We start from the raw sequence: 20889 nt of genomic DNA, 5'->3' as shown, positions 1-20889 counted from the left end.
CCCAGGGATTTATTGGCAACTGAAAAATTACAAACCACATGACTTCAGCACCCAGAGGATCCCAGTAGTCCATACTCCGTCTCCTATGATGACAGAGAGGCTCTCTTTATTTGATCTGCTTCTAAAAAGCAAAAGTTAGTCCATCATCATGAATCCTGCATTGCTTCGTCTGATAAAAATGCAACTAAATTAAGACATTCTAATGTAGGTCTATTTACCGTACATTCATATCTCTTAGAATGTGCAGTTCTAGGCTTCACTGCCAACGATTATACCAACCATTGACAAACATAAGACCAGATCTTTCTATAGTTCCAAGATCTGGGGATTTGTAAATTGTGGAAAGTTAGCAGATGACTAAAAGCATATTGACGCTTTCCCCTATTTTGCCAACTGTGTGTAGATCTCATAATGCACAAGGCCCATTTTGAAATCTATTCTTTTTTTGGATTCCTATTTAGAGCTCTAAGTAAAAGCAACCTTACAGGGTTGCATTTCAAAATCTTCTTTGCGTTAAAAGTGCAGGTGACTTAGCTTAGTTTACCCATCTTCTTACTTTGTTGATTAGCTTGCATGTGAGAAGTTAGGGATCACTTCAAAACATTTCTTCAGCTTCTTTATTGTTGTCGCGGCGAAAAAGAGTATTGGTCCTTTGGGTGTCCAGTACAATCCTAAAATCAACACAGCGGATTAGTCACTGAAAACGTCCTGATGGTTCGGTCCTTTCCAACATTTAAAGTGCATTTGCACTGGAGGGAGGCCTCAATGATGCTTCTTCTAAATGGAGTTTCTTGTTCTATATTTAAGAAGAGGATGCACCAGTAAAGAAAGTGTCTCAAACTGATGCTGAGAGGTTTGGGAAATAGGACTTGTTATGAGGCACTATTAAGTTTATTTTAAAGTAGGCATCAACATCAATATTGGATTCACATGCAAAGACCTAAGTAGTACTGCTACTTGTGTTTGTTAATTTAGGAAAGGGACAACGCAACTAGAACACGACGTACTTGTTTTCTTTAACCCCAAATACATAATATATTGATCACGCCACTGTATGTGTTTTTATTGTACTTTTATCTCTTACAATTGGAATGTTTTATACTGTTTTGTTCTTTATTTTGCTGTGTTTTTTTCAGTTTTGTGTGTATATATATATTTAGTGGGCTGTGAAATAAAACACCAGTTTTTTTAACTTGCTTGATGGCCTGGACGTCGAATAGTTGTGTATTATGCAGTGCAATCAGCTTTGAATAATATTCACCTCTTTGTACTTAAAAGAATCCAAACGAGCATTGGGGTTTTTAGAACTTGCTCACCACCAGTGACACTTTATGACCAACAGAGTAAAACCTCTTAAGAAGTAGTTCTCCTTATCAGGCTGACTCCATTCAATATCCTTCGGCTGTGTGCATGTCAAAAAGGCTTTGGATACCATAGCACCTCTAGATCCATCTCACCCACTTTTCTAAGGTGGGAAAGGACGCTGGCACACAAGGCTTCCTGAAAAAAATAGTATGTGGTTCATTACTTGTTGTTAAAGATCCTTAAAACCAGGATAAAGGATCAACCTGATGCTGAATTGTGTCCTTCTATAAGTGCTGCACTCTATCCCCTGCTGGTAAAACACATTTCCAGGCATGACCAATGTTCCTTCATGTGAACAACCAATTTAGAAAATTGTGGAAGAAAAACACACTTTCCACAGTAATCTCAGGGATATGTATTGTTAGACAATTGCTAGCACGTTGTGTCAGCTGACAATGCGGAACCCCGTCAGCTACCAGACTCATCCTGAGACTGAAAAACAACCAATATTTATACACATCTCCACGGTCAGAGTTAATGTGGTTCTCTGTAAGTGAATGGCTGCACAGTAGTGTTTTACGGCTTGATAAGTGGGAGGCATAACTTAAACAAGGCTTCCAGCGATCACAAACAGTCCCTGCTTCTTAAGAAACTATAATTAGCAAAATGCTTAACTTTAGTCTTGTACAGTAATATACGGCACGCAATGTCTGGGGACAGCAGATACCTCGTCAAAGGGGAAGAAAGGCTGAGTGGCATTTTTCAGGGTCAGCACATGAAGAAGGTGATTTGTACAGATATTCTTGGTGTTGGGAAGAAGGGTAAGGATAACAAAATGAGGGAACACAAGTTTAGACGTGCACGTATACATTTTCTAATCATAGGCACTGTGTTTTTCATTTAATGTACATAAAACTAAGCACACAAACTTTGCAAAGTTACCTGAGCGTTGTTTTAGTGAAAGGTTTCCTCTTTCATTTTTACCATGCTGTGAAGAGTGTGAGATGTCCGTTTATATCTTGGTGTTTTGAATATTCACATTTTGGAAGCTTCATTTTTCTACATCCTCTGAGCAGTCTACAAAATTATGGATGCTTGATTTTACCACCATCACCTCTTGGCTTGAAGAAATTGCCAACATGAAAACATGTATATGTATGCTAAATAAATGGAAATTTAGGATGTTTTACCAGTGGACCATAGATCCTAACCTATTCCAAACACCAGTCAGACCATTTATACTAGATTTATAGGCAACATTTGCTGGTACCTGATTGACATCATTTCCTGAGGATTGCAGCAACTTCTACGGAAAGTCCTAGGGTAGACAACGTAATCAAGAAACTGCAGTATTCCCTTGGAGAGCGACGGGTAAAGGGAACAGGGAAAACTTCTCTCATGATAGGGGTAGAAAAAATGGAAATTTCAGTAAGAGATCTAGAAAGTAGCAGAACTTAGAATTTACTCTATGTTCCATATGTGCAGAAGTGTAGTTTGCCAAGCTTTAGAGCTAGGTGCCAGAAGAAGAATCCCTGGGACTAGGTTTTAAGATAGGATGCAGAATAAAGTTCCTTTTGCACTCATTCAGCTAACACACCGGGGACTGGAAGGCATTCCAGTCCAGAGTCCAGTCACTCACATTTCAAAGTAATATGGCTTCATAGTTAAGAGCTGTGCTTGCCAGTCTTGGAAGGTACTCTCCACATCACAACACTTAAAGAGAAGCGATAGCAACGCTGACCACCCTGCAACAAAACAACATAAAACAAAACAGGACTAAGTGGGAAAGTTCTTGGTCTGAGTATAGGAACAGAGACTGGTAACTTGATCAAATTAATTTTATTACCAGTGCTTTTTCGGTATGCAACCCAACATAATCCACTATGCCTTAAAAATTCAGTGTAAAACAGAATTCACTTTAAGAATTGAGACAGTCTGTAGAGGATAGTCTGGATAACTATAATGGGCCACTTAAATCTCATTGTGTGGGCAAATATGTTGAAACCGAACAAGTTTGCTCTCAAATTTCATCATATATGCTAGTCACCATAGAATATATCACCCTGGATAGCAACTTGTGGAAACAGGTACCAGAAAAACGTGAGAGGTTATCTAACTCCTGCAACTTTATTGATGATGATCAAAAGTGTTGGCCCGGCACCGTAGTGTTAAACGCTGGCGATCAGTAGGTCATCCATCTAAATAAGCCCACTACCGTCAGTATAATATGTTAAAGAAAAGCTCACAGAATTTTTTCATGTGTATAGGCCACAAATAAATCTTCTAAAAAGGTTATACATTGCAGGACATACCAAATATATTTAGACTTTAAGTAATAACATTATTAATAATATGAACATGCAGTAAATTGTGTAAATGCTTCTTGCAGCAGTATATACACCGTGTCACAGGGCATAATGTTTGTTCAGTTGCCAAGTATGTATTAGCCACAACCATGTTTTGTCTTAGTCAAAACTAATAAAAAAAATAAATTGTTTTTAACATAAAACGTGGTCAACATACAGATTGTCAAAATGGATGACCCTTCTTTAAATAGTCGTCTGGTTTCTATGCATACTTAGCTCACGTAGTATTGTTCAGGACATATCTCTGTCAAGATACTTGTGTGAACAAGGTTAAAAAATAAATAGGTCTTAAAAAGGAAAGACTATTCACAAAGGAATTGCAGTGTTCAACTGCAGTTCTATTTGAGTTGCTTATCCTCTGAAACACAATAAGCAACAGAATAAGTCAGAATCAGAGTCTGATCTAATCCAGTCCATACTTCAGCATTTTCTGCTATACAAGGTACTCTTCCTGCTAGGAAACTAGCAGTAATGGCAAAAATAATTTTTCTGGTGTGCCAAAATGTTGTATTTTGTCACTGAAAGATGATTTATTGAATCATGTCTTGCATCATTAATACAGCACTGACCCCTACCCCTAGCTTTCCACTTGACTACAAAGCAGTCTGCAAGAGATAGTAGATATACAGCTCCAACTCTCTCACTGCCCGCTTTTCACCTGGAGAGACGTCTCTGCATCTCATACATGACTTGATCCTTAGATCTGGTGTTCTGATGAATAATAACTGCCATTCCAAGCCTCCATGTGATCCAACCACCACAAGGGTTCTGTTGTAGCGGCTGGTGGAATGGTCACCCAGTCACTTCAGTATATTCATTTCTTGAGCTGTACAGTCAACCAGTGCTTAGAGCCCTCTGCATTGGAGCGGTCACTGGAAAAACATTTGAATCCGTGCTTCCCAAGGGGCGAGTATCTCCTTCTGGAGAGTCCAACCATCTTTCGCCTGAAGCCGTCCTGACCCTGAACACTGAGGGTAGGCGTCTCTGTGCTGATCATGAAGTCTAGAAAAGCATGATGTCCTCTTTGGAGAAGAAACCGCCTTTACCATGTTGATCACACCCCTGCAGTTTTTCTGTAATCCTCCTAGACAAATGTATCTGCATCTTCAGTTGAACTCCCCGTCTTTTGACGTGAATATAATTCAGAGTACCTGTCAGCACCTTGGTAAGGCACACAGGGGCAGAAGGTGAAATGTTGGAGTAGTCCACCCCTCCCCCATACACAGATGAACCGGTGAAATCTCCTGCATGGAGCACAGCTGTGGATACACGGTTGGCATTTTTGCGGCTGGTGTCCCAAGGGTAGTCTCTTTTTGACAGCAGATGGGCCGTCTTCATATTGACTTGCTCTTTATGATCCAGACAGTGAACTGTGAAATTTAAAACGGGGCAGAGTGCTTTTCTATTTTTGTGTACCAGAACAATATTGCTGACGAGCATCTCCGAATTAATGCCGGCATTGACTTTCCTACCATGGCTATTGCCTTTGCCTCCCGAGAAAATGAATTGCAGCAAATACCTTTGCATCTGTCCTATTTCTATAGAATGCTATTCTGATAGCATTCTGACTTTTTTTGTAGAATCTACAGATCTGCTGTAATCCATTCCTAATTGTGATCAAATTGTAATATAATGCCCCCCCCCCCCCCAATTATTTTTTATAGGGAAGAAAGGGGACGGTTTAATGGCGGAAATAGATTTTCTTTTGAAGATTCTTGCTGTTCCTTTCACCATGGCTGCTGAGTAGAAAGAAGGGCATCGTCCTGCGGTGGCTTTGCGTTTTAAGAGGGGGTACAGGAAAAGCAAACCGTCCTTAGAGTATGGTTGGCACGTCTGCAGAGAAAATTACAGATCTGCGTCAGCTCCGAAGGGAATGCGCTGCGCCACCTGACTAAACGGCAGCCAAACTGTCGCAGGCGCTATTAAACAGCATATTAAACAGCATATTAAACAGTATAACAAACCAGTCTACTGTCTACATCAAGTGTGCACAGGGGTTTAAGTGGGGTGAAAAAACTGGGTGGTCTCTCAAAGGGGCATGGTCGATGTAATAAATGGCATGGATTAAAACATTTCAGCTAATCTGTGCTTAGCATAGTGTGCCGCCCGACTAGTAGTTTGCCTCTTCTGTCAATTGTATCCAGAGATATATTAAAACATGTAACATTACACTTACAACAAGCCAGGACTATTGGCTTTGTCAGTGATTGTTAGTTGCATAAGATAAATAAGCAACAACTATGGCTTCGTGGTACATAATACTGAAAATGCTTCAGTTCTGACACGATGAGACTGTGCAAGAACCATAACGAGTCTCTTTGGCGATACATCACAGGCAGGCAGTGAAGGGTGGCATGCTGCAGAGTTACGACTTTTTTTCCTCCTGAGAGTGAGGGCAAAAATGGAGAGCCCGGTAGAGACCCGTCTCGGCTCCTGCTTCGTAGAACTGCCGATGCTGAGCACCGCCAGGACCCTGCCCACGTAAACCCGAGTGTGCATTTTACAACGTCGAATAAAATAAATGTGAAAGGCACTCATTTCTGCCAGCAGCATAAAAAGAGAGCTTGTTGTGGTGGTTGGAGAAGCTACAGCAGCTCAGGTATGTGATTTGCAGTTTTTCAGCTGCCGACCTTTGGCCAGATTTCTGGGAAATTAAGTGCCGTGAGAGAAAGTGTTAGTTTGATTACACGCCGCCAGTGGCGATACACGAGTTGAAACTCCATACTTGCTTCCAGCTCTGGGAAAGAATTCAAAGCACGCGAATCCCTGAAATCTTATGAGACTGCAGTTCGGCTGAACTTTCTTTTTCTGTGACATTAGGAGAACAATAATAATCCTTTCAAAGTTTTTTTTCTTCAGTTAAAACATATCCGTCCTCTCTCAAAGAAACGGTGGAGGTTTGTACAACACTTAATGCCCGGAAAATACACTGCGTGCCGCAAGTCACGTCACATTAAAATGCCAAACTAGCTTCTAGTGACATTTACGAACAAGTCGCCCTTGGGCTGAGTGCTTTCGCAATAACCCTCCCTCCCCCGCCCGCCCACCAGTGACATTACAGGGCTGTAATACGGTCACCCGTTTTGAAGTGATTGTGTGCGCGCTCGGTTCCCCTCTCTCTGTTTCATTCACCCTCTGTTGGCCCACCTATCTCCTTCCATTTTCCCTCCGCAGTCCTTTGATTGTTTTGGCTTGTCTCCCTCCCGTCTCCCCTATTTCTACGCCTTTCTCCCTTCCTCTCTCTCACAACCCCTCCACCCTCTTCCCTCTATGACTCTGACGTCACTGGTTACACATTACCACAGTGCAGATGGGAAGCGGAGATTAACGTGATAAAGGTGTTTTTCCTATGTTGATGTATTTTGCTGCGTTTGTTGTACGTGTGCAGCTGTCTGCTGGTTAGGAATGTTCAGTGAGGGAATTGTAACACGTTTCTGAATATTCAGTGCTTGTTACTACTTGGTAGATTCTTTAAGTAAGTATAATTCTGTGTCAAACAGCAAGCCTCAGGAACCATGCTGCTTTCATTCCGCACTATTGCTATTTACCTGATGTGAAATAGCCAGTTCCATTACGTTTGATACGTGCATGATTTTCGTAGGAAGACTCCCATGATTTCTTCTGACTTGGATTCCTCAGATGTGGACTAGTCTCTCGTCATAGATCACGAATCCTCATGGCCCTCAAAGCAAAGGTAGTGGTGGTTCAGTCCTTAGAACTCCCTGTATTATTGGAGCTTTGGTTGTTTCCGGTTTTATAACGCATTGATTTTCTTCAGTCTCTGTTTTCAGTGGCAAGAATTAATCCTGCTGCCACCTCACCCTTTCCAGCAAGGGTTCACATTTCTTGGATTTCGTCCTTGTTTCTACTTTCCCATTTTTTAGTTTCGACTTTGGATTGTGGTTTATATTGCTATTTACGATAGTTGTTGTTGGTGCCGTCACTTCTAGGCACATTTTCCTGCCTTTGGAATTCTTTTTACTGGAATTTGATTCAATGTCTTTTTCTAGAGTCCGACTTGGTATTTAACTGTGTTCTCACCCATTGCTGACCCATCTTAATGTTCTGACGTTCTCATATGCTTTATTCCTGGATCATGCTGGAAGGTTTTCTGTGGTGGGTTTCGCCTTGTCACCTGTTACCAGCTGTTCTTCAAAATTCTGGTCTCTATTATGTTTTGGTGATTAAGTGATTAATCATTCTGAAGGTTTAACCACCAAATCATCTCCTTTAGAATACCCCAGGTGCCAGACTGGATCCGGAAAAGCTTCCCAGCAACAACTTCTGCATGCTGACAAGTGGTACAGAGGCCATCTCATGCCACTCCTGAAGTGATGGCACGAGGTAACATATCAGCGTCACCCATGTGCGCTGATGTCAGTACCTTTTTTTTTTTTTACATCTTTCAACGCAGATGCGGAGCTGCATTTCTAACTTTGACGGCTCTAAGACAACTCCAGAAAACATCTTGCTTGCCATACCAGAAGACTCTTGTGCTGTCAAAGACATAAGAGTTTCCTATACGCATTCCCACCATTACCTCTCCTGTTTTAAATGCTGAAGAAAGTCAGGCCCGACCAAGCTCAAGTCATCTTGATAGCCCCAGACTGGAAGAGGAGTTCGCGGTACCAAGAGCCTGAACATTTGTCCTCCGATTTGGTTTGCTCTTTGGGAGGAACTCCAGTCTTTGCAACAAGAGAAGGTCCTAAACCAGAATCTCTGCAACCTCCACTTTCACTCATGGATATTGAGTGGGGACAGCTTAGTTCCTTTGATTTCTCACCTATGGAAGTGGATGTTATCCTTGCAACTAGACACTCTTCAAGAGAAAGGCCAATTTCGATCTGAGGTTTCTCCATTGGTTGTATAATTTGAGTTTGGATTGTGAGAAGGTTGATCCCATCCCATGGACCACCAGGTGTGCAATGCAAAGGGTTTTGCCTAACATTCGTTTTGCCACTAGTAATTAGTGTAATGCCTTGAAAGCAGAGGAATGCAAGACTATATGTATTTGCTTTAGGAGTTGTCTGAGTGGCACATTCTGGATTCTTTGTACCTTGTGGATGAGTTTTTTTGTGAATCTGATTATATGACCATTTCCTTAATCTCGAAGTGACATCACAAGGCCTAAACGTAAACCTTGAACATACGTTAATCATAACATAGTTCATGCAAACAATTAATGCACACAGGCCTACTGATAACTTGTGTGGGAGCTTTAGATTGGGAAAACTAACTTTAATTTTGTTCTTATATCGAATTTGTCACTCATCATTTTATTGACTTTGTATTGAAGTCAGAAGTTGGAGTCCGTGATTACGCCAAGGGTTTTCACTCCAGTCAATTGTGGTTGAGGGCTGTCTCATTTCCATGTGCTGGAAGGCTATATGCTATTGATTTTCCCAAAGTGCACTGGCCATGATTTCAGTTAAAGAGGAATTAAATCTGAGAGGATTCTTTGTCATCCATAGTTCCACTGCAATTGTGCATTCACTAAGTCCAGATATCTTGATTTCTGATAGTGGATCTAGTTTTAAGATTAACTTAATGTTGTTGGCATACTTGTAGCAGCTGATGTGGAAGCCGCATGAGGTCGGGCCAGGTGGTTGGGTCAACATTAAATAGTGTATGGGGGATTGTTGAGTCCAATATGACACCAACACAGCAGGGGTAGGTTAAAGACGTAATAGGATGAAAAGAGGCAATTTGGGATCTATCCTTATGGTGGCCTTTTTCCATTTGAAATTGTCCCCTGAATCCCACTCTTGTGTTGCTTTTGAGCTAGCAGTTTGTTCCCTACTATGTCAAAAGCTGAGGACAAGTTGTGTAGAAGAACAAAAACTCCAATAGTGTCAACAGTTTGTGAAGTCACCTCAGTTGCAGATTAGTGCTGATGCAGTGCTTCTGACTCAAACGTGTGTTTGTCTGGCAGTAGACTGTTTGGTTTGGGAGAAAGCTGCATTTTCTATGAGATTCTCAAAGAACACACCACCATTACAACCTTCACCACTACTACCTCCATCAACACAACATTATTTTGTGTATATGTATTTAAGAACATTGTGTGTTTTAATAGTAGTATGTGTGTGTGTGAGGGTGTAAAAAATAGGGTGATGTGGGTATGAATGTGAGAGATATTGTATGTGTGCTATCAGTGAAAAAATATAAACATTAGGAAAGCCAACAGGTCTGGCTTTAGTGCGGTAGACAAATGCCGATAGTATTTGTTCCTGTCTGTTTGCATATGTTACCCCATTAAAGCCTAGCCTATTAGGTTTGCCAGTGATTATTATTCAGGTTGTATGTTTTTTTTCTATATTTTTTCAGGGATCTGTTTTTTAAAATTTACATTCTTCCAAGGTTAGTCATTATGATTGTATTGCGGGCTGCAAGTGCTTCAGTTGTGCCTGGCGGTTGCCTTTGAATTGAACTAGGTGATTGTCTCTACATGTGGTGGAGTTGGCTTTCTGAAGATTAGAGACATGTGGGCGACTGTAGTGTTGAAGGTGGGGCCTGCTGACTGGTTTGGGTGAGTGACCAGTTAATGGAAGTCAAGTGCTTCCAAGTTAGCGAGCAAGGACGAGGTCTGGCATAGTGCTGGGGATTTCAAATCGTATTTTGATTTCAGAGATTCATATGTTTTATCATAATAGCTGCTGTTGAGAATAAATGAGCAGTGGCTAAAGCGGGACTCTGTAGGGGAAGTGGATACATGAGGGGAAAAAAGGCTGCGAAAGAGTCACACAAAAAGCAGTGAACAAAGGAGTGATACTTATTCCAGGACCGTGAAGTCGTAATATTGGTTGTGGTTAATGTTCTTTGAGGACTGCCACAGCCCCTCTCTATTCCTTTTATTTGGTTGATTTCAGAAGAGGGCGTGGCATCCATCTAGGATTGTTCTGTGTAGAATGGGTGCTTGGACAGGTTTTATATATATGTATGTATATATATATATATATATATATATATATATATATATATATATATATATATATACACACACTGCCTAATGGCATTGGAGCGCCTTGCATGAGCAACAGATTACAATACACATGGTCAGATTTAATTGTATATTAAGTGATTTGCCGATGCAGGGACTCGAACCAGGTTCCCCGGATCCAAATTAGGCAGCTGTGGCCGTTAGGCCGCATCCTTATTTCTTAATTGATGTGTGAAAGTCGTACACGAGTGGAATAATTATATATGATCACATGCAGTGAGAACATTCTCTGTTAAATGTTTTTGTGAAGTAAAAAAACAGCAGCAGAAAATACTGGAAGATTCGCCAGGAGCATTGCTTGGAAATACTTGCATGGGGTTGTTTTAAAACTAGACTTGGGGACATAGTTTAGCACCTTTACACTAGTGGTGCTGGTACAATTTTCAGAATGGGGGGTGAAGAGATCAATGTTACATTACAGAGATGTGAGGGAATATGAACAATCCTAGCTTCATACAAAGCGTAGCAAATGCTTTCAGCTGGAGAGTAGTAAGGGTTCAGCTGGTGGCCCATTTTGGAGCACACTGTTGCAAATATATTACTAAACCATTGTGCAGCAGTGCACTGTCATTTAAACAACACTTTTTCCATTGAAATGGCCACTAGTAAATTTGCACAGACATCCAGTTTTATTGATAAAACTATGTATCACACAAATGATAATGTGTGAAAATCATGTTTCATTGAATGTTTATCATTTACGCATTATCAAGGAAGAGTGTTTTGATCCTATTAAAGCCTTTCTTTCCTTCACACTACACAAGCACAAAAAATTTGCTTAATTTTTACTTTAACTGCTGGGATATTCTGAAATGTGTACACATAATTTACAGGTATTTAAATTTTGTTGTAGGTAACAAAAAAAGATATCCTACAGCCGGCATTTCCCTTCATGCTCCCTGAACCACAGCGACATTGTCGCAAAGGTCACATTAAAAACTCCTCTCACTTTGTAATCCGAGAAAGAAATATAAACACCAATTCCCATGTTAAAAAATAAGTAGCAAAAAAATCAATCTGACTTGGAAAAGGCTTACTTTGCTGATTTTAAAATACTGCTTTTATTCCGCTGTTTATATGTACTGTTATTTGGGAGAATATTTTACTCGGAAATTTGATTTTTGCTGACATTTTTAACGTTGGAGTGTGTTATACTCCCTTTCACCTGCACTTTCCACTTTCTCCAGGCAGGTTTCTTTTTAGCGGCCATCTTGGCCATGCCATGCGCCATTCGCGCTCAACGCTCAAGTCGCTGCACGCCATCCTCATACAACTCTATTTAATAGCCTCTACCCAGACGCGCAGAGGACGCGCCTAAGGCAAGCCCATCTGCGCCTGTCAGCGTTAAGTCAACGGCCAGGGCCAGTTATGCTGCCCGAGTTGGGCCGTCTCCTAGTAATGTCCTCCAGTTATCGGGTGAGCTTTTTAAAACATTGCGGCCTCCCTCCTGACCTTCACACAGTGGCAGCACTATACTTTTTAACTCGGAATTTATTTGAACTGTCTGTCTCTTTACTCCAACATTAGAGCTCCCTTTCAGCATTTTGTCCAATTAATCTTTGAGGGTTACGCGTGTTAGAGCGGCTCTTATTAATGCTAGATCACTGAGGAAGCATCATGTGGACGTGTTTGACCTGGTCTCTGACAACTCATTATATCTGCTGTTTGTTATAGAGACTTGGCTGAATTCTTCCTCCAACCCTATTATTGCGCAGGTTACACGTACTGGTTATAAGCTTCGACGATTGAACCGCCCCGTCGGCAGAGGGGGTGGTTTGGCCATTTTGCACACGGATAATTGGGTTCTCTGTAGTGAAACTTCTAGCCTATGGGGCCAGTGTGAGGTTTTGGATTTCAGCATCCAGTTTTCGGCCCATTTCACATTAGGCGGCTCCCTCATCTATCGTCCGGCTGGTGCCTTTCTGGAATCCTGTGGGGATGTGGTAGCTGAGCGAGCACTGTGTTTTGCCCATTACATGGTTCTGAGCTATGGGAATCTTCACCTTGATCAACTAGAGGCTAGAGATTCGGACGATTTCTTTGACTCCCTTCAAATGGCTCAACTTTCTCAGTGGGTCATTCATTCCACTCATCAAGGGGGTGACATCTTAGATACCACCTGTTTTAACCTCCCTACTCAGGTGGTCAAGCCCTCTCCTGTTTCTTGGTCGGATCACTTCCTTATTTGCTTTTCCTGGGATGTCACCCAGCCATCCAGGCTGGCTCGCTGCCATCGCCCCCGAAATTCAGTAAATTCGACCCTCTCCAGTGTATTATCACTTTGGCTGCCTCCCGGCCTTCCCTTCAGCAGGATCTGGAAGGGAATGTGACCAGGTTTACTGAATGGATCTCTGACACTGTGTCTGCTCTATCCCCACTGTGCCGGCTTAAGCTGGCAAGAGATTCTTCTTCTAAGCCTTGGTTTTCTCCAGTGTTGAAAGCCCTGAAACATGAGTGTAAAATACTGGAGAGGGTTTGGCGTTCCAGCGGCTATTGTTCTATGGCAAAACACTCACTCAGATCCAAACAAAAAAACTATTACGCCGCTATAGTGATCGCTAAAAGCTGATACTTTACTCTACATATCGATTGGGCCAATAATAACTCAAAAGAAATCTTCTCTATTGTGCAAAGTTTTATGTCCCCTAGTGCCCCGGCTCATGCCGCCCCAGTTTCAGAGTCTTTGTGTAATACTCTTGCAAAGTTTTTGGGAGACAAAATTTGTACCATCCAAGCTAGTTTCTCCTCCTGTGCCACTCTACCTACAGCTTCCCCTTCTGGCCGGCCTTCAGCTGACCTTGCCAACACACTCTCAACCTTTGTGCCTATAGATCTGTCTGGCACCCTCAAAATCCTTAAAGCACTGAAGTTGGGCTCTCCATCTGATCCCTGTGCTGCCAGACTTCTGGCTGCTGCGGCAAACATTATCAATCCCGAAGTCAATCAAATTGTCAACATGTCTTGCGGGAGGCTATGTTCCGGTGTCCTGGAAGCAGGCTCAAATTCTCCCCCTTTTTAAGAAGCCGTCTCTGGACCCGTTGACTCCTGGAAACTACCGCCCAATCTCGCTTTTGCCAAGTCTGGCTAAGGTTTGTGAGAAGGGCGGTTACAAATCAAATTACCAATTATGTCGAGGCATCAGGTTTGTTACATTATGACCATTTTCATTAGAGCTATTCACCGGCCATAGAAAGTTGAAAGGCGATCCATCTACTGATCAGTTCTTCCACTTTAGCGAGAGTCACCCTGTAGTTGGAACGCATGAGTTCCTTCTTGTCTCTTGTAACATTGATCCCCAGATACCGGACTCCGTCATTGCTCCACAGTAGTGGATAGTCCATCTGGAATGAGGCGGTAGCGTCTGTTAATGGCATGACTTGGGATTTAAACCAGTTAATGGCTATACCTGAAAAAGCCCCAAGTTTTATTATTTCCCTTGTCATGGCGTTAAGTCCATCAGCTGGGTTACGCACATATAATGTGATGTTGTCTGCGTATAGTGGTATTAAAATAGGCCTTGTGGGAAAATCTAGTGCATAGAGTTTGTGATGTTGGCGGAGCATAGCCGCAAGAGGTTCCATGGAGATAACAAATAATAGTGGTAACAGGGGACAACCCTGTCGCGTACCCCTAGTGATGCCAAAGGCTGGGAAGCGTTCCCCGTTTAGAAGAACCAACACACAGGGCTCATTATAGAGCAACTTGAGCCACTGGAGAAATCCCAGTGGAAATCCCATGTGCGTCAATACCGCCAGCAGGTATCCCCATTCCAGGGAGTCAAACGCTTTGGTGGCGTCTAAAAAGACAGCCACCGCCTGTTCGTCCTGATCAATATCATGTAGGATAGAAAAAAGTGTTAGAAAATTGTGCGACGTTGAGAGGCCTGGTATGAAACCTGTGTGATCAGGGCGGATAAGCCTATCCATTAGTAGGGTTAGTCTATTAGCAAGCACTTTAGCCAATATTTTGGCATCACAGTTTATCATCGATAGTGGCCTGTAGGAATCTGTGGAGTCTGGGTTTTTACCAGGCTTCAACAGCGAGACCAGCATGGCTTCTCGCATGGTGGGCGGGAGTGAACCTGTTTTGAAGGCTCCTTCATAAACTGCTTTCAGGACGGGGCTAGAGTGTCTATATAAATTTAGTAAAACTCGATGCCCACTCCGTCGATTGTGAGGTGATCTTTGAGGTTCCAGGAGGAGATTGAGAATAGAAGGTAGAAGAACTGAAAAATGTATTGCTAATTCTAGCAGAGGGGAAAAGTATACCTGGGATTGACAGAACCGAAGCACAGTGACTAAGGTTGCTTATTGTCGTCTGACTTGAGCTAACACCCTTTTGATCATAAAAGGAGGGAACACGTAGTTGATTGCTTAGGACCAGCCTTTCAAAACGGCATCTTAAGCCAATGCTAGTCAGTGCGGCCGCCTAGCTGAGAAACTGGGAAAGTTGGGAATTAAGTCAGGATGCGAGATGGTCTATTTTAAATGGTCCTCATTTATGAAAAGAGACCTTAACACAGAAGGATGAAGTCTCCAATCGCCGGAATCGTGAAGTTAACAGGAATGCCAATTGGCTATTATTTTGAGATTCCCGGACATATATTCTGCACAAATCGATAAATTGTGACAGAATTCCCAAAACCTCTTTGCCAGTTCTGCCATGGGCTTGAATCTGATGCCATCAAGATCATTGGTGTATCGTACTCTGGTAATATTGTCCATGCGAAGAATGAATGGAACAATGAACTTTGTTTTTTTCTAGGCTTCCAATTGCAAAGGAACCTGCAAGCATCTTTATATGCAATCTGGACTCACTGCGAGACCATGTACCCCAAATTGCGATCTGATCACACCAGGTGTCCTGGCCTGTCAGACTTGCATCGGATTATAATACAAGATTGGGGCATCTAAATGGTCCGCCGCCACTGGATTTCTAGCTGGGGTTTTGGATGTAGACTGATGGTGTTTGAGTAGGCGAGAACCCAGCGCAAATGGCAAATCTTTAGTCTTTGGAGAGCTCAATAGTGAAGGAGCCCCGAAAGATGGCCTGGATCGACTATGAAAGAAGACCGACAATCATTGCTAGGTATCTGAGGCAATTGGAAGAACTGTGAAGAGTCTGGAGAATCTCTGATTTCATGGCTTTGACTTTGCCTAGGGTAAACAAATACATTTTAAGTCTGATACCTTAAGACTTGAGATAACCTACGACTGGCTTCATGGTTTTTGGGAAGCAAGACTTTGCAGAGGAAAGGCCTAAGGGAAGAGAGGAACAATTATATGTTTCCACCTGCCATTTAAGTTTAAAACATTTCCCTGTGATTGTGATGAATGGGAACCAGAAGATAGGCACTCTGTAGATCCAAACGTACCATCCAATCATTTTGAAGTAATGCGTCCCTGAGATGGACAATAGTCTCCAACTTGAAATGACGATAAATCACTAATTGGTTGAAGTGTCTGATATTGATAACAGGTCTCATCTTTTTGTATTTCTTTTGTACTAAGAAAAGAGAATGTTAGAAACCTGAACGATTGTGTAAAAGAAAAGCAATTTCTTGTGATATGCGATTTGTGATATGTGATGTGATGTGATGTGATGTGATGTGATAGGGAACTTTTATAGCGCACTATCACTCCGAAGAGCATCTTGGCGCTTTTGACTTGTGTATTCCAGATAATGAGAGATGTAATACTCATGTTGGCATTAGCTCCTAAACCAGGATTTTACAGGTTGTGTCAGCCAGGCTATAGATCCAGGTTTTAAGAAATTTCCTAAATTTGCTTTCGCAAGTGATTTCCCGGATTTGGTGAGGGAGTTTATTCCAGGCTTTAGCTCCTCTAACCGCTAGAGATTTTCCTCCTCTTGTGGCAAGCCGGAATTTTGGAACCACCATCAAATTGGCTGTTGCCGATCTTAGTTCTCGGCTGGGGTGATAGCGGATGAAATTTTTAGACAGATATCGTGGTCCTTGTATGTGGAAGGCCCTAAAAGTTATCATTAGGACCTTAAATAGGATCCGCTTTTGGTTGGGGAGCCAGTGTAGCATATCAAGTGCTGCAGAGGCTGAAGTTTTTCTAGGCATTTTCAGCACTAATCTTGCTGCAGCATGTTGGACCATTTGTAGTTTATGTAGAGCTGCTTTATTTGCCCCTGCATATAAACTATTACAATAATCCAACCTGGATATAATTAATGCCACTGCTACCGTTCGTCTGGCTGACAGGGGAAGAAAGGTAAAGAATTTAGACCCTTTATTACATTAAAGCACGATCCTGCTACTTCACTGGCCTGTTGTTTGAAGGTTAATGTCTCATCAAATTTGACTCCTAGATTTCGAGCCGCCATGATGGTGCTAGGCGGCGCCTCAGCCTCTATCGGCCAACAAGTTTGGGGGGAGAACAGGTTATTTTTACCAAAGGGTAAAATTTCGGTCTTTGCGGTGTTACATCTCAGATGATTCCTGTTCATCCACTCAAAGGTGGCCTTCAAACAATTTCTCAGAGAGCATTCGGCAATGGCCACGTCCTCATCCAAGATTAGGACAAGTTGGGTGTCATCGGCGTATGCTATAGAGCTGATGGCAAAGGAAGAGATAAGCTCCATCAGTGGGACCATATAAAGATTACATAAAATAGGGCTCAGACTAGAGCCCTGAGGTACCCCAGACTGGACTTCCCTTTCTTCTGAACAGTACTGCCCCAGCATAGTAATCTGCTTTCTTTGTCTCAAAAAGTTGTTAAACCATTTCAACACGGTGCCCCCTATGCCCACTGTCCTAAGGCGATGTATCAAGATATTGTGGGACACCGTGTCGAAGGCTGCAGATAAATCTAGCAGGATCAGTACTGCTCTTTTGCCCTGATCCAAAGCAGCTCTAATTGTTTCAGTGGAGAACAAGAGAGCGGATTCAGTCGAATGCTGGGACCTGAAACCAGCCTGATTTGGATGGAGAAGATTATTACCCTCCAGGTATGTTGTGAGCTGTTTATTAATACAGGTCTCTGCAAGTTTGCATACTGCTGGAAGCAGCGAAATAGGCCGCAAATTTGATAATACTGTAGGGTCTTGGATGGCTTTTTTCTGGAGAGGTCTAACTGCTGCGACCTTCCAGCATGTTGGGATATCTCCTGTTTGGAGTGAGGAGTTGAGTATGGAGTTAATCAATGGATTAACTTCATCTTTAATAGCCTTTAGAAACAGCGGGGGGCAAGGATCAAAAGGGGAACCTGAATTCAGTCTGGAGATAGCCTGGGACGATTCCGCAGGACTAATCATGGCAAAGCTTTCCCAAGTAGTGGTACCCGATCTTTCCTTTAGAGCTTTAAAATCTTCATCTAGCTCTTCCTGATTAATCTGTGGGAAATCTTTTGTGAAATTGGTAATTTTATGTTCAAAGTAAACTGCGATTTCATTGCAGAGAGACTGGGATGGCGGGATTTCTTGGGACAGTATTTTAGGTTTCCTAAAACCGTTGACAATTTGGATTATCTCTTTTTGCTTATTATTCGTAGACTCAATCAGTTTTGTGTAGTGGTTTGTTTTAGCAAGTTTGATTGAGATATGATAGTTTCTCCTGGCCTTTTTGTATCTTTCCCGGTCGTCACTCTTATAGTGGCGACGCCACTTACGCTCTAATACTCTCACTTCTCTCAATGTTCCTTTTAGTGAGCTAGTGTACCAGGGGCGGATTTTTTCCCTTGGGTAGTTTTAGGTTTTGTTCCACGAGTTTTCAGTCTTTCCCCTATAGTTCTCATCCAGCCCTCATAGTGTTCATTGTCGATGATCGTATTCCCTGATATAGTTGCTTTTTCTGCTTCCACCCAGCTTTTCAAATCTGGGTGTTCTATTATCTTTCCCCAGCAGGGGGTAGATTTTGTATTACCTGAAGTTATTTTAATTTCCTTTTTATTGTCAACTTTAAGGTTAAAACCTATAAACTTATGGTCTGACCATGTTTGGGTTAGCGGTGAATCCACTTTAATTGTGTTTAGATTAGAGCAGATACAGTCCAAGATATGTCCAGCTGTGTGAGTTGGCTCTACTGTTTGAGTTATCAATCCTAAAATATGTAAGGTTTCTTTAAAGCACAGTGCGTTAGAGTCACTGATGTTATCCAGGTGAATATTTATGTCTCCTAGCAACGTAAAATTTGCGAATCGCACAATCAGACTAGCAAGTACCTCCCCTATACTTTCCAGAAATTGGGTTGATTGTCCAGGGGGTCGGTATATTAACATCCCGGAAAAAGTGAAAGAGTCATGGACTTGAAGATTGAAACCAAGACATTCTGCTCCTTTTATGCCTGGTAATTCCATAGTTGTGCATTTAAGGAAGTCCCGATGGATTATTGCCAGCCCTCCTCCCCGCTGGTGGGGTCTATCCAGCCTCTGTATGACAAAGCCCGGGGGTAGAGCTAGGACAATGTCAGGGTTAGACCAATCCTTAAGCCATGTCTCTGTCACAAATAAACAATCTAGTTGTTTTTCGGTAATCAGATCATATATGTGTTGAGCATTCTTACACATAGATCGGGCGTTTATGAGGCCTCCCCTAAGAGTCCTCTCAGTATCTTTAATCTTTTGTTTTATGAAAGGTGCAATATTTTGTTTACAATATTGGCAGCCTATGGGACCTGTCCACTTATCTACTACAAGAGCTTGGGGACAATTCACAGAATGCGTATTCAAGGATAGAATAAAATTCTTAGTAGGAGAGGCATAAGAAGTTACCAGCGCAGAATTTCTGGCCCTAGGCCCGGTCTCAGCGCGGACGGCATTGGCGGACGATATTAGGGCAGGCACTTAGGATGAGAAATTTTTGGGAGGCAAATACTGTTTGAGAAGGCATTGCTTAAAGTTCTATAGAGTAACCTTGTATGGTGTTTAGTACCCAAGGATCGGAGGTTATTTATTGCCATTTTGTCAAACAAATCTTAACCAGTCTCCTACAAAAAGTAGGCCAGAAGGAAGACCTATCTGCTTGGTTTATGTTTCTGTAGCTTATTTTGGCCTCGGCCTCGGAAACCTCTGCCTCTCTGCGGGTAGAATTATGGCTTGTTTTCTTGATAGTTTGCGTTGTAGGAGCCTCTAAATCCTTAGTTTCAGAAGTTGCGGGCAGTAAAGCAGCTCCTGCCTCTACTGGCCCTGGCAAAAACCCATGAAAATACTGTTTTGAGATATCGCTAGGCTTATCCAGTGAGGCCAAAGTAGTGAAATATTTACTAAGTTCCTAATAAAGGAATCCCCAAACAAGAGACCTTCCTTATTAATACCGGGATCCATGGTACAACGTTTGCTAATTTGAGGTCTAAATTTAACAAAAGACCCTTTCTTGTTCATGAGTAATCGCAGAGTTGGCATTTCCTAACAAACAGAAGGCTCATTGCGTCCACATGGACAGATCTTCAGGACCATTGGAAGTATTGTCAAGTCTGGTGAACTCAGCTGAGTCAAAGATACGTGCCAGGTGACCTATGCCATTCAGCATCTTATCCTGGCATGTAGACCAGGCCTTGTCCACCCCTTTACAAGGATCTTTCCCGAGTTTAGAGAAAAAAGTAAGTATGTTGGGATCAATAGCGGACGTAGAGGCTATATGAGATGGTAACGAAGATCTAGGGCATTCCATTTTGAATTTGGCCCTGGTTTGTTTGTCCAATGGCAAACAAAGGTAAGGATTTGAGTAATCACAATTTTTGAATTTTGTTATCAATAATTTTAGATTTGGATTTACATTTGGAAGCTGCATTATTACTCCCCTCCTTAGAAGGAGGCCTAGGAGGAACTAAGTCCTCGATCATGTGGAGGGAGCCTCAGTAGTTATAAGCACAACATTAGACTTTGGAGCTGTTGACAGAGCACTTTTAGCTGATCGAGGATTCGCCATGGCTTTGCGCTTTCTGCTTTCCCACCGCAGAATGGGCCAAAAAAGGTTTAGCTACCAAATTATTTACAGAAATGTCAATATTCTTTGTCACTTCATCCATACAGGCGGCAACAGCTTGCTCCACAGGAGATTGTATATACCCATTTATAAGCCCATTTTAATTATTCTCGAAATCTTCGCCATCATTATCATTTTCATTAAATATTGGGGAACTATAGAGCTCCATATTATTAGACTGACAGGCCACAAAAAGACTGAAAAGCCTTGAAGCAATAACTCTTTGCGAAAATATAGACAAAATGAGCCAATGTAGAGTTAAGGACAATG

The 20889-nt window shown here is 42.1% G+C and overlaps 1 protein-coding gene and 1 long non-coding RNA gene across 3 annotated transcripts in view; one reads left to right on the top strand and one right to left on the bottom strand.

Annotated features, from left to right (window-relative positions):
- LOC144826438 (uncharacterized) overlaps positions 1-20889 on the bottom strand; it is a 665527-nt gene that overhangs the window by 162924 nt on the left and 481714 nt on the right. The gene's annotated exons all lie outside the window — the stretch shown is intronic.
- Positions 1-20889, top strand: part of SPPL2A (signal peptide peptidase like 2A) — a 346877-nt gene that overhangs the window by 319279 nt on the left and 6709 nt on the right. The gene's annotated exons all lie outside the window — the stretch shown is intronic.

Source organism: Lissotriton helveticus, chromosome 3_2, assembly GCF_964261635.1.
Source record: "Lissotriton helveticus chromosome 3_2, aLisHel1.1, whole genome shotgun sequence".
Classification (NCBI taxonomy): Eukaryota; Metazoa; Chordata; class Amphibia; order Caudata; family Salamandridae; genus Lissotriton; species Lissotriton helveticus.
Note: the sequence above shows the minus strand (reverse complement) of the source record. Positions and strands in the feature narration are given on the sequence as shown.